The 18,493-nt window shown below is 31.1% G+C and overlaps 1 protein-coding gene across 1 annotated transcript in view; it reads right to left on the minus strand.

Moving 5' to 3' along the window:
- Window positions 1-18,493, minus strand: part of LOC132721210 (myosin light chain kinase family member 4-like) — a 44,345-nt gene that overhangs the window by 15,520 nt on the left and 10,332 nt on the right. The window lies entirely within an intron of this gene.

The following is an 18,493-nucleotide window of genomic DNA, read 5'->3' on the forward strand; positions in this document are numbered from 1 at the left end:
GTGATCACAAGCGGTACACCATGCAACCTCTGCCGAGCGACACCCTTTGTAAGACAACGATTGTGGTTGTTAAAGAGAGGTTAAATTAATAGTGAATTAATTATTGTCTTATTTCGAAACGAATTGATAAAGATTTGATGGGTTTACAGGAGGTTGTTATACAAGTTGTACAATGATTACAGGTGCCCGTCATCAAATTTAACTGGTACATGACTCTTTATATAACGGACAAAGTAATACAATAATACATTTAGTTTTTGTACATGAAATATAACTTTCTGTGTACGTGATCGGCACAATGATTGACTACATGTTATTACATTTTGATACCCATGTTCATGAAATGTGGCAAACGTTCTACATGTAATAACAGTTTGATAACCATGTTCATGAAATGTGGCATACGTTCTACATGTTATTACATTTTGATACCCATGTTCATGAAATGTGGCAAACGTTCTACATGTAATAACAGTTTGATAACCATGTTCATGAAATGTGGCATACGTTCTACATGTAATTACAGTTTTGATACCAATGTTCATGAAATGTGGCATACGTTCTACATGTAATTACATTTTGATACACATGTTCATGAAACATACGTTCTACATGTAATTACATTTTGATACCCATGTTCATGAAATGTGGCAAACGTTCTACATGTAATAACATTTTGATACCCATGTTCATGAAATGTGGAATACGTTCTACATGTTATTACATTTTGATACCCATGTTCATGAAATGTGGCAAACGTTCTACATGTAATAACAGTTTGATAACCATATTCATGAAATGTGCCAAACGTTCTACATGTAATTACATTTTGATACACATGTTCATGAAATGTGCCAAACGTTCTACATGTAATAACAGTTTGATAACCATGTTCATGAAATGTGGCATACGTTCTACATGTAATTACATTTTGATACCCATGTTCATGAAATGTGGCAAACGTTCTACATGTAATAACAGTTTGATAACCATGTTCATGAAATGTGGAATACGTTCTACATGTTATTACATTTTGATACCCATGCTTCATGAAATGTGGCAAACGGGTTTCTACATGTAATAACAGTTTGATAACCATGTTCATGAAATGTGGCATACGTTCTACATGTAATTACAGTTTTTGATACCAATGGTTCATGAAATGTGGCAAAACGTTCTACATGTAATACAACAGTTTGATAACCATGTTCATAAATGTGGAATACGTTTCTACATGTTATTTACATTTTTGATACCCATGCTTTCATGAAATGTGGCAAACGTTTCTACATGTAATAACAGTTTGAAATAACCATGTTCATGAAATGTGGAATACGTTCTACATGTTATTACATTTTGATACCCATGTTCATGAAAATGTGGCAAACGTTCTACATGTAATAACAGTTTGATAACCATATATTCATGAAATGTGCCAAAACGTTTCTACTTAAATTATTTTTAAATACCCCAAATTTCATAAAATTTGGAAAAACCCCGGTTCTAAATGTAAAAAAAAAGTTTTGAAAAAACCCAGAAAAATAAAAATTGGGGACAAAAGTTCAAAAATGTAAAAATTTGGGGGAACAAATTCCATGAATGGGGGCCAAACCTTTTAAAAATGTAAAAAAAAATTTTCAAAAAAAACCCAATTTTCTTAGAAATGTGGCAAAACGTTTTTAAAATGTAATTAAAAAAAGTTTTGATACCAAATGTTCATGTTTTTTTGGAATCTTTTGCAAAAAATTTTAATAAAAAGTTTTGAAAAACCATGTTCCCCTAAATGGGCATACTTTCCTAAAAAAGGGTAATTAATTTTTGGGAAAACCAAATGTTAAAAAAATTTGGAAAAACGTTCAAACCATGTAATAACATTTTTGATAACCAATTTTTGAAATGTCCCCAAAACTTCTACATTAAAATTTTAACATTTTTGGAATCCCAAGGGGTTATGAAATGTGGAAATACTTTTCAAAACATGTAAAACGTTTGAAAAACCCAATTTTCCCATAAATGGGGAAAACAAGTTCAAAAACATGTAATAAAAGTTTTGAAAAACCAAATTTTAAATAAAATTTGTGGCAAAACGTTCAAAATGTAATTAAAAATTTTTGGATAAAAACAGGGAAATTTTGGCAAAGTTCGACAATGAAATTTAAATTTTGATATTTTATTCCAGGGAAAAGGGGCCAAAACTTTTAAAGGATCTTAATTTTACTTTTTGATACCCAGGTGCATGAAATGTGGCAAAGGTTCGACATGTAATATCATTTTGATACCCATGTTCAGCTGACCTTTTTAATAAATTTGTGTCATTTGGTATAATTGTCTTTTTCTTTTTTCTTTCTTTATTTTTTTCTTCCTTTCATTATTCCATTCTTTCTCTCTCTTTTCTCATTCATTCATTCATTCATTCATTCATTCATTTATTCATTTATTCATTCGCTCAATTATTCATTCAATTATCATTCATTCATTCATTCGCTCATATATTCATTCATACATTCAATCTATGTATTTTTTTCTTTCTTTCATTGCATCAACTTTTCTTCGGTTCTTATTTCAAAATGTATTTCGGAAACACAAGTCGTCGCAGTCCTGTATTTATTTATATACACTGACTAGTCAGCTCTTCCCTAGGAAACTAGCACTTAGTTCTTACAGTCTATTTCCTGTAACCTTCTAAATGAATGCAACATAATAAATATACAATAAAGATGTATGATCCGTTAGATTTCCCTATTGTTAACACACTATCGTATTTAGATTATATTGCTCACAGTTGGCAAAGTGCCAAACCACTTGGAATTTGTGTGCATACTTGCACCATTTCTGAGGAAGCAAAAATCATTCGATACGGTGAATTAATGCATGATTACGACGAGAATTGATGGTTAAACGACGTGTTGCGAGATAATACTTAGACAAGGTTACAATTTATTTCCATAATGTGTCAGTTTCCCTTTCTTCAGTATCATTTTTTTGTGGTTTTCGTAAAAGAAAAAGAATTCTTATCACAGAACGAACAAAACATGTAGACTCACATAATATTAAACTTATTACTTATTTTTATTAATTTTTAAGGACGTTTGTCTGTTTTTTTCGGAAATGTCATTAATGTCGAAAATGATATCTCTGATTAAAAATTCAGATTCGTAAAGATATCATGTTGGGTGGCCTGTTTTACAAGCCAGGATTAATGTTTTATGTTTCTACTATCAAATGAACAAATAGTTTCCTATGAATTATTTAAAAGCTGCGACGACCTCCAGACCATGAGCAATAAAATATTTCCGACTCAAAATCAAACCTTGAGAATGAGTAATTAGATTTTCTCGTTTTAACTAAGAGTATAAAAGATTCAAAATACTAGTATTAATTTACACGTTAATTTGCGATTAAAATTACCAAAATTTTTCTAAATATTATAAACTATATGTCTACTGCCGTTACTAACGCCTCGAGTAAAGGCCTATTTTTGCCATATTTTGAACTCTTTATGGTAGTGTACATGGGATGTAAATGCCCTTGAAAGTTCCATGGTAACTTCAAATATTATAGCTGGGTTTGATAAATTTTTCAATTTTTTTTGAAAAATTGGATGAAACTGGGGGGTGCTGCTTTAAAAAACCGATTTAGTCTATTCACCAAATCCCAACCCCCCCTTGTTTATCTTCAAAGTAGCTGTTAATGTGGGAGTAACAAAATTATGATAATAAAAGAATAATTGAACAAGTTTGCAACCACATTCGTGTGTGGCTCCTGCTGAATTTTGTAATTGAATTTGACAGACGTTGAAATAGGAGCAACCTTTTCAAAGTTATAGGGATAAGAGTATACAAATACAAAAAGTAGGGAGCCTGGTCAGACTATACGGACCTTCAGGCTAGCCTTGGCTATATTTAGTGCTGAGAAATGGCTAATCACTTTTTCATTCCAGTGGACCAATATCTTCAATAAGTAATATTTTCTACAATAGCACGTTCATTTAAACATAACGGTTATCTACTTTAAAGTTCGCATAGATTTACTGTGATGCATCTTCAACATTACACTAGAAATGCTTAACTTTAGAGCTTTAAGTAAATATTATCATTATGTATCTACGTAACTATATGAATAATAAAGCATTTTTAAATAGTACGTATCTTTAATTTACGAAAATGCATTTTTTCCTGTAATGTGATTATTTTACCAATAAACATTTTACATTTTGAAACCCATGTTCAACATATAACATTCAAATGATATGTTTTGTATTACTACGCTATGAACCTAGGCACTACTTTTTTCTAAGAAAATCGTTTACTAGAAAATTTCTCTCCTTTTTTCAGGGTATCAAACTCAATATCAGATAAAATAAATTTCTTCTGATTGACGTACAGTAAATTGAATATTTTCACGAGATATTTAAAGTGTCTGAGAATTAGATAAGACGCCATAATAAAAACAAAAAGTAGGCAATTTTCTATTCTATTTTACCTAATTGCAACCACTAAACGTAATTCAATGTCTAAAATCTAATTTATCTTCATTGCTTAGGGGAGTTGCGCAATTATTTCTTTGAATAAGATATACTTTCAATTATAGGATGCCCTATATGCAAGGTTTGCAAATGGTTAGCTATATTAATTGAAAAGATAAATCAAACTGCTTGTAAAATTGTATAGTCAGGGTTAGTCAGTCTTGTTATATTAAGGACTTCCTTGGAATAGAAGTTAGAATTGAAACAAAACAATCTGTTCATCTCATACCATCATATCATTTTCCGTAGGGACAGTAACGATTTTCGTCCATAGTATACAATTTTTGACTCGTGAGCCATTGAATATGATGTGATATTCACCGGCAGATGACATATTAAAAGGGAAAAGCCAATGATATTGAATAAGAGTCTGAATCTAGTCAGATATGTGGTCGCCTCAATTTTACCAAAAACGTTTCCGGGAGTAGGGAGCAATTTTACAAAGGCAAAGAAGGAAAAGTTAAACTTCTCTTGAAAACAGCACAAAAAACTCACTTTCAGGGACAGATTACTAAAAAAGTAGTATGATGACCCTGAAAATGTTTATTTCGTCATCTTGATTCAACCATATTGCCCTTTCGTCATACAAACGTTAAATAAATTCTCTTCCCTTTTTATATTTTCCATTTTGCTTTTGTAAAAAAACGTCAATACTTCCGGAAACGTCTTTCAAGGACAGTTAAAAATTGTATCATTCAAATTTAGATGTTACTGGTAAAAAGCTTCTTAGTTGCGCATTAATGGTGAAACAGTTTACCAATCAATGCAACATATATGATAGTGTTCATGGTCAGCAAATTGTCACTTATCGCGAAAACATATAACTGTAACATGTCGCGAAAACATATAACTGTCACATGTCGCGAAAACATAAAACTAACTTCTTATTCTAATTTCTAAGTTGAGTTAATCGTTAGATATCTTTTTTTATCTTTTCTTGATATGTTACTTTATAACATTTAACTCTTTTATTGCCAGGTTAATTTGATAAAATAGTATAAGTGTTTGTTTAATTCGAGTAAGCAAAAAAGATTTTGCAAATAAAATTCGTCAATTTACTTGCAATGTAAGATTTGATTTCAATGAATTATGCTCCCTGTTGGTCCTTATTCATTTTGTTATCTCCTTACATATTTACATGTTTTTAAATCTTTACAGGTACAAAATATCAATTAAAACGTCTGTCTATCGAGGCCCATCCTTCTTAGCACTTCGAAGAATTACCCACTTCTTTTGCGGTATACCACATTATCGAAACAACGATGAGCTCACGTAAGCGCTCAAAACCGGAAGCTGATCACATGTTAGCGTTCGCTACCATTTCTTGTGAAACTTTGCCAAAGCTTTAGCCAAATGAATGCTACCCCTCTGATGTAATTATATATGATTAATACAAATGCATACACAAACCAATTAACAATCAGTTAGTTCTAGCAATTAAGAATAAGTGGATATTTACGTATAAATATATACCTTGGATAACTTTCCGGAAACACCCACTTACGGCGCTCCAATTTCCCTCTTTTCAATTACAGTTAAAATTCCTTTCCGTTTATTGTTGCACTGTTTTTGTCATTTTCGACAGGTTTTTATCAAATTAAACGTAAACTATCTCCAACAGTTTTACTAATACACTAAATGCAGCATAAAGACAGCTCGACAATCATGCTTAATAGTATCTCTTTATTTATTAGAGCGTGTATTTCGTACCTGTAAAATATAGGGGAAGGAGAATTCCAGAGAAATGGTCACGTGATATCAATGTAAACTTTTTATCATAGATTTTCAGGCAAAGTTCGTGTGTAAATGTTCGATAAAGAACAGATGTTCACGGTGAGTTTGTAATATTTATATATGCATCGAGTTTTATCATGGACTAAATCAAAAGCAGACGATATTTGTGTTAATGGTATTGCGGGTGGGGAATCCTTCCGGAAATTGTGTAGAGCTATCATAACGTAAATAAAAAAATTCCCTCAGGTTATGGTATTTACTATACCATGCCTGATAGTCTGATACGCTGATATGCTATCCTGATGTTTACACATTTTTATCGCCATCAATTTTAACAAAGATACTCATATTTCAAAACAATGTAGGTCATTGCTTCTTCCAACCGAAAGTTGTTTCTTCCAACCGGAAGTTTTAATTTTTGACAGGTAATTTTTAAGTACCAACGCGAGCAAGCTATTTCTCTCGTTTGGAACTAAATGTTTTAATTGTTTACTTATGGAAATACTAAATAAAATAAGATCACAGATTAAATTATGCTCATCCAAGTGTAAATGGTCAGAAAAAAATGACATTTTGCCAGAACAGTGAAAAACATGAACGCTATTTCAATGCCGGAAACCAGTTACATTTCACATTGATTTCACTCTTAAATACTCTGTATTTTGCTTCAAAAATATATAATGAAATAAAATAAACACACTCAAAATTTTATTAACGTTTTCACAATTCATTATTCTTAAAATGTTTCACTTAACAATAGCTCTTTTCAACCGACTGGAACATCCTTTTAAGAACGTTTCTGAAGGAAACTCCTTATTGGAAACTCTGAGGCGAAAACAAATTTAACCACCGAACATAATTATAGTCCAACTATAGTAATATATATTAATTCTTCGTGCATTATAATATAATATTGCAAGATTTTTGTTCAAATGATCTTTAATTAATCCCTCAGGCCTTTTGGCCTTTGTGATAATATTCTTACGCATTTGAACTCAAACCGAGCATTATTCTACAACAATGCACTCAGAATTGATATCTATTTCCTTAACACAAATGTCTTTCAGACATAACGCGAACTTTATTTCATTAAAGTCCAAACGAAGACAAAATTTAACTTCTGAAATATATAAAACTGATTCATCAGACTGAAGTGATTTAGACTTAAAGGTTGATTCTTGCAGCAATATATAGTTTAAAAGCAAAAGAGAATACATATATTTGGAAATGTCTATTACAACAGCGCAAATTTAGTGTAACGATTCAATGTAACAATTTAGTTATCATCTGTTTCAACATTTGACACTAATATAAATCAGGATAGACGGGATCCTGACTTTTACGACAAAAAAGTTGGAAAGGAACCCAAACAGTTATTTGATGTTTATGCAACAGAATTCCAGTCTGCTTGTGCGGTTAAATTCCTATGCAGATAGTGTCATGCTATTTTTTGTCAAATAAACGAACTTTAAACTCTTAAAAGTTTAAACCATTTTCAGTCTTTTTCCTATGTTTAACCTTTTACCCCATTAGCATATTGCGAAAAAAAGGCCGTTTTCACTGAAAAGCCTCCTGTAACAAGTTCAATGAAAACAGCCATTTTTCACAATATGCTCATATACTTTACCCTTTGTGGTTTATACTCGCAAATTTAAATTTATATATTATCTCAATTTTCAATGTTGTTTCAATTTGTAGCAATTTGTTTTCACGTCATGTTAAATAATATATATTTCTGTAAATTGAAAATCAGTGTTTTCAGATAATGTTTTATCTTTAGAAAATAAAAGTAACCTAAAAGTATGTAGTCAGATTCTGTGAAAAATGGAACAGTATTTTCCGCTATCTTGTCTTTGAATAACATACATTATTTTGCTATGTGGTAGAACTACGAAATTACTCGAACAAACTTAAATTGACATTGAGATTTCCCAGAACGTATTAACAAACGGATGTATTACAAACAACTCTTAATTATTATAGAGTGAATGAACTATAATGTTTTCTTACGAAATATTTTTTTCCGCATCAGCAAATAATTTACTTAAGGACAGAATTTGACCTACATAATTTTCCCGCCATATATCACTCTTGCCAAGCCAATAAAGAGGTTCTTGGCCCATCTTTTGTTGAGATTTATTGGCTCCGTTTAATTGTTATTAACTGGAATTTGATAAAATTGATAAACGAGATATCGGAGAAAAATCTCCATTCACAGCAAACTTCATCTTTATTACTGTAAAGAATTAAGATGTGTTGTTCACTATGGTTTTTTTAGTAATGATTATATTATTTAAGATTATTTTGATTCTTGATCATATTGCTAACATATCAATTTGTAGGAATGTAGTAAAGAAAACTTGATTGTTCAAGAATTATATTGAAAATAGAGAACTTAAAATGAATATAGTGCCACAGACTGCCTGAAGAAAATTATTCATTAAATTTAAAAAAGCGTTCGTAAATCTGAGACGCATTTAATTTCTCTTTAAAAGTAGTGTTATATTGTTTGTAATGATCCTGTGAAAGGGGCCATAATGGTCACCATATGTGCGAGAAACAGCATAAGATATTAATTTCATTAGATATCAAAATTAATTGGTAAAGTACTTATAAATGTTTTAATTGCACATTCTGAGAAATCAGTTTGAATAATTTTTATCATCTTTTTTTACTTGTTCATCAAGAAGTTGACAGACGTACATTAAAATAAGCATAATATATCTTACATCATCGATAAATGACCCTCAAAATTTAGCGTTTAATTCAAAATTTGTTTTACTATTTTTGACATTCATGAATCATCCTCTACTGTGCGACGAGACTGTCATTTTTACCCAAAATCAAAGTATATTGCCGTCTGCTTAAGTTCCCCAGATCTATATTTAGCTCCATGCTCAGACTAACAATGATTCGTTTGCAAACATTCAACAGAATAAAGTTAATGTCATAATAATCTTGCTTTGTTTTCGACTTGTTTTACTTTTTATTCCATACATCAATCAATATATTTATCAAGCGTGCATCATATTTATCCTACGTTAAGTTCTAGCGATACGGTTTCTTGAGAAAAGCAAACAAATACATATATATTTTGTTGGTTTTTATAATATTGTAATTTTGTATCAAGAAAAGTAAACACACAGCAGACGATAAATTAGACTGCATTTTTCCTTCAGCTGCATTTTCATTTATCATTTGAGCCGTGTCATGACAAAACCAACATAATGGGTTTGCGACCAGCATGGATCCAGACCAGCCTGCGCATCCGCGCAGTCTGATCAGGATCCATGCTGTTCGCTTACAGACCCTATAATAAGTAAAGAAACTGATAGCGAACAGCATGGATCCTAATCAGACTGCGCGGATGCGCAGGCTGGTCTGGATCCATGCTGGTCGCAAACCCATTATGTTGGTTTTGTCGTGACGCGGCTCATTTGTATTATTCCAGAATGCCAGACCAATTAACAGAAATTACTGACAAGAACTGATCGCATGGTTTAGTATGGAGATGAAGGTTGCGTGAAGAACAGGTGTGCTGTTGTTGTTTGTATATGTTGTTGCTTGTTGCTGTTGTTTGTTGTTGTTGTTAACGTCACATGATGTAAAGACTGAAACTGTTCACATTTAAGCCATTCAAAAGCAATGGTTACATATTTAAAGAAAATCAGGCAAGAAATAGTTGTGTAAAAGAATTAAGACGATCAGCAATCGAAAGCACTTAATTTTGATACTGGCGTTGTCAAGAATCTACATTGCAATGTAATGTCATATTTCTAATCTATTCTTTGTAAAGGATAACCTTGACGGTGTTTTTATGAATTAAACCAATTGATGAGTTGTTTATCACGTTTGCCATATTAAATATTTTGCATATTGTACCAAATGGGTCTATGACATTCTGGGAAAAGATAAAAATATATGAGTAACGCAAAATACTATCGGTTGCGTATGCAGACATTGTTATGAAGCTCTTAGTTTTGCAGTTGAGCTCTCTTTCGAGAAGGCTGGTGGTTCAACCATAATGCCTGATTAATTAAAGAGGATTCTTACGAGTTTGTCAACATCAGTCTGGCTGGAAACCCGATACATGGTCTTTTAAAACCTTGCATTTAAAGTCAAAGAAAGGTAAAAATAAAAAGAAAGAAAGTTAAATGTTGAATTATGTCAAACATTGAAGGCCGTGAGACAGCCTCAATTTGATGAAGTGAGTTCATGGACAGCGTCATAGACAGCCTCATTTTGAACAAGCAAGTTCATAGACAGGCTCAATGTGATGAAGCAAGTTAATGGACAGCCTCAGTTTGATGAAGCGAGTTAATGGGCAACCTCAGTTTGATGAAGCGATTTAATGGGCAGCGTCAGTTTGATGAAGCGATTTAATGGGCAGCCTCAATTTGATGAAGTGAGTTCATGGACAGCGTCATAGACAGCCTCATTTTGAACAAGCAAGTTCATAGACAGGCTCAATGTGATGAAGCAAGTTAATGGACAGCCTCAGTTTGATGAAGCGAGTTAATGGGCAGCCTCAGTTTGATGAAGCGATTTAATGGGCAGCGTCAGTTTGACGAAACGAGTTAATGGGCAGCCTCAGTTTGATTAAGCGAGTTCATGGACAAACTCATTTTGATGAAGCAAGTTTATGGATAGCCTCATTTTGATGAAGCGAGTTAATGGACAGCCTGTAAAATTTTGATATTAGACATATATTTCAAGCTTAGAGCGACATGCCTCCACATGAGTAAAAAAATCAAAGTAAAGGCAAGGCAAAAAATATTTATATAACGTTTTATTAAGAAGTATATAAAGATTCGCCACCCACACAGAAACATATAATTTTAATCATTAAACCTCTAACCCGTGCAATAGCAATATAATCATCATAAATCATGTAACGTATGTGAATAGCACGTGCCTAAGGCTATATCAGGTTAAAACACTTGAAAACCTTTTTCTAGAGAACTATTTGTAAATTTTCTTAATAAAAACTTTTACAAATCTGACAGTGTTGCTTTAAGTGCAATTTTCATCATAATTATGCATAATATGATTCATGAATTATGAATGTTTCCCACTCATTTGATAGTTGCAATTCAAACATTACATGATTTTGAAAATTTAATTAGTTAACTTCCAGTTATGTTAATCTGCTCATAAAATAATTTTTGGCTAAACTCTATGAACCACTCGATCCTATCATACGTGTAAAATTGTGATGAAATTGTATTTTTGCATGGTCAAATATTACAATATTTGTGAACAATACAATATTGATTAAAGTGTTAATGTTATTTTACACCTTATAAAATATAACTAATGAAGTTAAAATGTTTGAACCACGTGATGTTCCAAAATAAATCATTATCGGAGCCAATCTCATCAATCTAGCCTCGTTTTCATTTCTAAAATCCATAAAATCCATATCAATACATATCGTACCCAATATAGCCTCGTTTTTATTTTCAAAATGCAAACAATCTGTTTTTATTTTCAAAATGCAAACAATCTTTTATCAAATGCATATCGTACTTTATCTAGTCTCATTTTCATTTTCAGGGTAAAAATAATTATAGCAATTCTTTATTGTACTTGAAGTGACAAAGAAACTTCGTCAAGTATATCTTGAGTGTAACTAGTCGAAACGTCGTCAAGTATATCTTGAGTGTAACTAGTCGAAACTTCGTCAAGTATATCTTGAGTGTAACTATATGTAGCAGGAACTTCGTCACGTGATATTTACGTATGTTGATAACGCATTCAAGGCTAATGATGAAATAATAATATCGTCACAAATAATAACTTAGGTAAATTGGTAGAAAATTCGTCACGTGATATTTACGTATGTTAATAAAGCATTTAAGGCTAATGATGAAATAATAATATCGTCACATAATCTAGAATTTAACATGTAGAAAATTCGTCACGTGATATTCACGTATGTCGATAACGCATTACAAGGCTTATGATGGAATGATACCGTCACAAATTTAAATATACCACATTTCACTATTTACATTATCTTTTTTTATTCTTCAGAAATCAGGCTAATCGCACCGTTTGAATATTTCTCAAATCATAATTTAACCGCTCCTAAGGCAAAGTCATACAGGCTACCAGAAGCGTCTATAAGGTTGATCTTGGTGCAGAAACAGGTAAATTCTGCACGAGTATATAGAACATCTAATTGATTGGAGAACTATCGATTCCGATTATTTGGAATTCCAGATAATGTAATGTGGGCTAAACAAAATTCCTAAGTGAAATTATACTCTTGAAGATTGTAGTTTAGTATTAGAAAACCATTTAGAATTTGTTTATGATGGTGTCATTTATGTACAGGAAAACAGATTTCCTCTTAGTCCATATGGTAGCAACGTCTCGTTATTTCTGTAATGCATTGTTTGCCTCTTGAGTAAAATATATAAAGTGTTTTAAAGCTGCACTCCTCCAGATGAGGAAAAATAGTTCGATTAAATCAAACCTGACAAAAATGTACTAAGATTTATATATACCGAGGATACATTAAAAACATGAACATTTCAATACAATCAATTTCAGTATTTAAATACAAAATTGATGAATTTACTATCTCTATTACAATATTTCTACCACATTACTTATTGGGTAAGGGTAATGTTTTTATATTTTGAACCAATTCCAGTGATCCAATACAAATTGCTATTCAGCTTTAATGGTCAAAATATAGTTCAAGGTATTTATAAGTAACTCATACCAAAATGGAATTCTATCGTCACAAATGTCAAACTTCATTGAGAAATTTCATTTATAATACTTAACCGCAAATATTTCTGGAATAGGTAAAATCCTTTAAAAAAAATTCTTGGCTGATAATAAAGAAAAAAAATGGATTTAAAACCACAGAAATAATAGATTAGTGTTCGGAGTGATGTTTTTTTCAATATGTTTCTTTTTTTATCATACATTTGTATAGATGTAAATATAGATGTATTATGACGATGAATGCAAGAATCGGAATGTATTCATAAAATACGGTTAAACATATGCTTTAAATGGACTCCACTGAGCTTTTTAGACATGACGGGTCTGGAAATATTTAACCAGGATTTTTGAATCATTTGATGTAGGTCTGGACCAATCACTTGAGTGCATTTCCCGACATTCCTTCGAACCGGTTTTCCATAGTCGTTATATTTATTGTGTAAAAAATGGGGAAAAAAATACATCAGGCGTTGAATCGCTTTTCACTGAAAGTAAGACTCAAAGGATCGCTTAAAATTTAATTTGTTTAAACATATTTCTCTATTAGTTTTTGCAGATATATTTCCATAATATAAAGTGCTCCACTTGATCTATGTAAGAATTTCAAATTTTGCGTTTTCAGACTTTTTGACCTCAATGGGCTATTTTAAAAAGCAAATTCTGCCACCTATGGCATAGTAGCAATTAACCATATATGTATGACAATTAACCAGAAGTATCGCAATTAACCAGAATTACAACAATTAACCAGAATTATGACAATTAACCAGAATTATGATAACAAGAATTATGGCAATTAACCAGAATTATGACAATTAACCAGACAATTAACCAGAATTATGACAATTAACCAGAATTATGACAATTAACCATCACTCCATATCGATTCCGAGAAAACACACATAAAAGACCGCTGGTTACACTTTCAACCAAAAAGTTTGTCTGTATTATTTAGCAGGTAGCCATAATTAAGTGTTGCCCTCCGGTTACTTCCCTTGACATATCATTTACCTTTTGTATCATTTTTATTTATTTTCTATATAAAATTGTCTTCTGTTGTATTTTGTATCTTGATAGAAATTATCTGCTTTAGTAAATTGTCCAATAATCACTACATTTGTTAATACATGTATCTAAAAAAATCATACATATGATTGCTGAAAAAAGAGAGATATTTTCAAAGCAAGTTTCTTTGAAAGTATTCTCCTGAAATTTTATGTTGATGCACTTGAAAATATGCCAGTAGGCAAAAATTAGTTAAACATATTTATAAGTTAATGGACCATTTTGCTTGTTGCTTCAATTAAACGAGTCTTTGTTTGTTTTACATAGAGCATAGTGGTTACTTACGAAATGCCTTTCTAGCAGAGTGACATGGCCGGTAGTTCGGTACCCCAGTAGGTCTCGGGACTGAAGTTCACAATACTTAATACCCTATACAGTGCACAATATTGTAACACACTCTACAGTACACACTTTTATTTGTATTTTTTACATAAAAAGTGATTTAATGTTAAGAAGGAGACAATAATAAGCTTTGAACAATAAACTTTGAAACTAGGAATCTTGTATCTGGCTTAGTTCGTGTAGTATAGCATGCATGCGTTCCTTTCTCCAATAAATCTTAACATTTCTCGTGACTATAAATGATCGATGACGATAAAACATGATTGATAGATCAGTTTGTATGCTCGTCAGACAAGTGGGCTGTGGAATTTAATTTGATATTTCAATTCTTTATACAGTAGTTTAACAGTTTCACCGCACGCTCTTGAATCGGTTAAAGATAAATGTTCATAAATTCATCCTTTAAACATATAATGCTTGATTGATAGACTGATACCAGTTATATCAACAGTTAGAATACAATTATACGATATTTGTTATTTTACATTATTATGTTATTATTAAATAGAATAGAACAAAAACAAAAATAGATTATGGTTTGGAGTCGAATTCATTTGTTCGCTCGCGTCTTCTTCGTTCCTTGTTCCTTCCTTCATCTTCATTTCGTCTGTCCGTCCGTCCTTCCGTTCGTCCGTCTGTCTGTTCGTCCGTTCGTTTCATTTATCTATTACGATCGGTGGTCTTGGATTTTACATTTACATGCACTTTCTTTCTTTTCTTTTTTTTCTTTCTTTCTTTCTTTTTTCTTTTTTATCATTTATTAAGATACTCTCATTAATTTTGTTTTACATCACAGATATAAAAAAACATGCAGTCATACCACGGACGATATCTTTACAATTTACCATCATATAAATATTACGTAACTGTACTGAAAAAAGTAATGGAGAAGAAATTCCAGACTGTCTAATAGGGTATTTACTAAGCTGTACAAATTCCAGACTGAAGTATTAACTGATGTTCAGGAAAAGAGAACTATTATGTGGGTGGTGGCTATATTGTATTATGTTCTAAGCTGTAAACTCATTGATGACTTATTTCATAGAGCTACTAGCGTTTTATTTTAGCGAAGACAATCCAAACAATTTAGAATTTTTCTTCAAGTACGTCATCTTTAGAAGGTTGTAATGTTTATATTCGTGTAAACATGTACATGTTTAAGAAAGGAGACTGCTTTAAATCATAATTTTAGTTTTGAAGTTTCATAAACTGCAATGGCCGAATCTATATTGATGCCACAAATATTGCGCACTGTATTTGTTTACAATAATACGCATTGTTCTTGTTGTTTACTGTACAGATTGTTACAGTTTTGTGTATTGTACGTGTTGTTCACTGTACAGATTTTTACAATATTTTGTATTGCACGTGTTGTTTTACTGTATAGAATGTTACAATATTGTGTATTGTACATCTTGTTTACAGTACATATTATTACAATATTATGCATTGAACGTTCTGTTAGCTGTATAGATTGTTACAATATTGTGTATTGTACGTTCTGTTTACTGTACAGATTGTTACAGTATTGTGTATTGTATATGTTGTTTACTGTACAGATTGTTTCAATATTGCGTATTGTACATGTTGCTTACTGTACAGATTGTTTCAATATTGCGTATTGTACATGTTGCTTACTGTACAGATTGTTACAATATTGTGTATTCTTCATCTTGTTTACTGTACAGATTGTTACAAAATTGTGTATTCTTCATCTTGTTTACTGTACAAATTGTTACAATATTTTGTATTGTATATGTTGTTTACTGTACAGATTGTTACAATATTGTGTATTGTATATCTTGTTAACTGTTCAGATTGGTACAATATTGTGTATTGTAAGTCTTGTTAACTGTACTTATTGGTACAATATTGTGTATTGTACGTTTTGTTTACTGTACAGATTGTTACAATATTTTGTATTGTACATCTTGTTTACTGTACAGACTATAACAATAATGAGTATTGTACATCTTTTTTACTGTACAGATTGTTACAATATTGTGTATTGTACATCTTGTTTACTGTACAGATTGGTACAATATTGTGTATTGTACATCTTGTTTACTGTACAGATTGTTACAATATTGTGTATTGTACATCTTGTTTACTGTACCGATTGGTACAATATTGTGTATTGTAAGTCTTGTTTACTGTACTTATTGGTACAATATTGTGTATTGTACGTTTTGTTTACTGTACAGATTATAACAATATTTTGTATTGTACATCTTGTTTACTGTACATATTGTTACACTATTGTGTATTGTACATCTTGTTTACTGTACAGATTGGTACAATATTGTGTATTGTAAGTCTTGTTTACTGTACTTATTGGTACAATATTGTGTATTGTACGTTTTGTTTACTGTACAGATTGTTACAATATTTTGTATTGTACATCTTGTTTACTGTACAGATTATAACAATAATGAGTATTGTACATCTTGTTTACTGTACAGATTGTTACAATATTGTGTATTGTACATCTTGTTTACTGTATAGATTGTTACAACATTGTGTATTGTACATCTTGTTTACTGTATAGATTGTTACAATATTTTGTATTGTATATGTTGTTTACTGTACAGATTGTTACAATATTGTGTATTGTACATCTTGTTTACTTTACAGATTGTTACAAAATTGTGTATTGTAAATCTTGTTTACTGTACAGATTGTTACAATATTGTGTATTGTACATCTTGTTTACTTTACAGATTGTTACAATATTTTGTATTGTACATCTTGTTTACTGTACAGATTGTTACACTATTGTGTATTGTACGTGTTGTTTACTGTTCAGATTGTTACAATATTGTGTATTGTACGTGTTGTTTACTGTACAGATTGTTACAATATTGTGTAGTGTTCACCTTGTTTACTGTACAGATTGGTACAATATTGTGTATTGTAAATCTTGTTTACTGTACAGATTGTTACAATATTGTGTATTGTACATCTTGTTTACTTTACAGATTGTTACAATATTTTGTATTGTACATCTTGTTTACTGTACAGATTGTTACACTATTGTGTATTGTACGTGTTGTTTACTGTTCAGATTGTTACAATATTGTGTATTGTACGTGTTGTTTACTGTACAGATTGTTACAATATTGTGTAGTGTTCACCTTGTTTACTGTACAGATTGGTACAATATTGTGTATTGTATACAGATTGTTACAATTTTATGTTTTTACATCTTGTTTACTGTACAGGCTTTATCATTTTGTGATCACAGAATAAAGATACTTAGGATAAAAAGAAAGGTTATTTTATTTTGGTCGTTATTGGAACATGTTGCGTGACTTTTAACTTGTCTAAACTTGAAATTTATGGGCGTATTCCAATGTTAAGACCCGTATTAATTAAAACATCTGTTGATTAATGGTTTGTAGCCAATGCATGACTGAATACATGCTTCTCGTTAACCGCACAAGAAGATTTATTTACATGCTAGAGATGTCCTTGCACTGCACGAGTACTTTAAGTATTTTTTGTTAAAACAATTCCATTATTTACTAACAGAGTTGAAAGTGAGCATCTTTTCAACACATTCGTTTCATAAAAGATACATCATAAAAACCTCTACTTGTTATTTATTTAACAAGTGTTAATTCTGCCTGTTTTGGCAATTAATGCCAACAGCATGTGCTATATTTGTGCAATGGACAAGGTTTTAACTTTTTTTTAAAATACTTCCCACAAATCAACAACAACAATAAAACAACAGCAACAACAACAACAACAACAACAACATGATTAACCTGCTTGTACATGTACTAGTATACTTGTTATGCGTAATTTACCAGCATACAAGTAGTATTGTCTTAAAATACCCGACAAGCAATAAAGATCACGAAAACATTGGGAGAGTTTGGCATCTATTAGAAGATACTACCCACACTGATAATGTCTTTTAAGGCACACACATCAGGGAAGACATCATTAATGTCATAGGGTTGTAATGTTTAGAGTTGAAGTAAGCAATACGAATATTTTTTGATTTATTATTTTTATTTGAAAATTCAGTAAAAGTGAATAAAATAAAAACCGCAGGATAGGATGAGAATAAAATGAAAA

The sequence above is a fragment of the Ruditapes philippinarum genome, unplaced genomic scaffold (assembly GCF_026571515.1).
Source record: "Ruditapes philippinarum isolate M1 unplaced genomic scaffold, ASM2657151v2 ctg4200_1_1_1_1, whole genome shotgun sequence".
Taxonomy (NCBI): domain Eukaryota; kingdom Metazoa; phylum Mollusca; class Bivalvia; order Venerida; family Veneridae; genus Ruditapes; species Ruditapes philippinarum.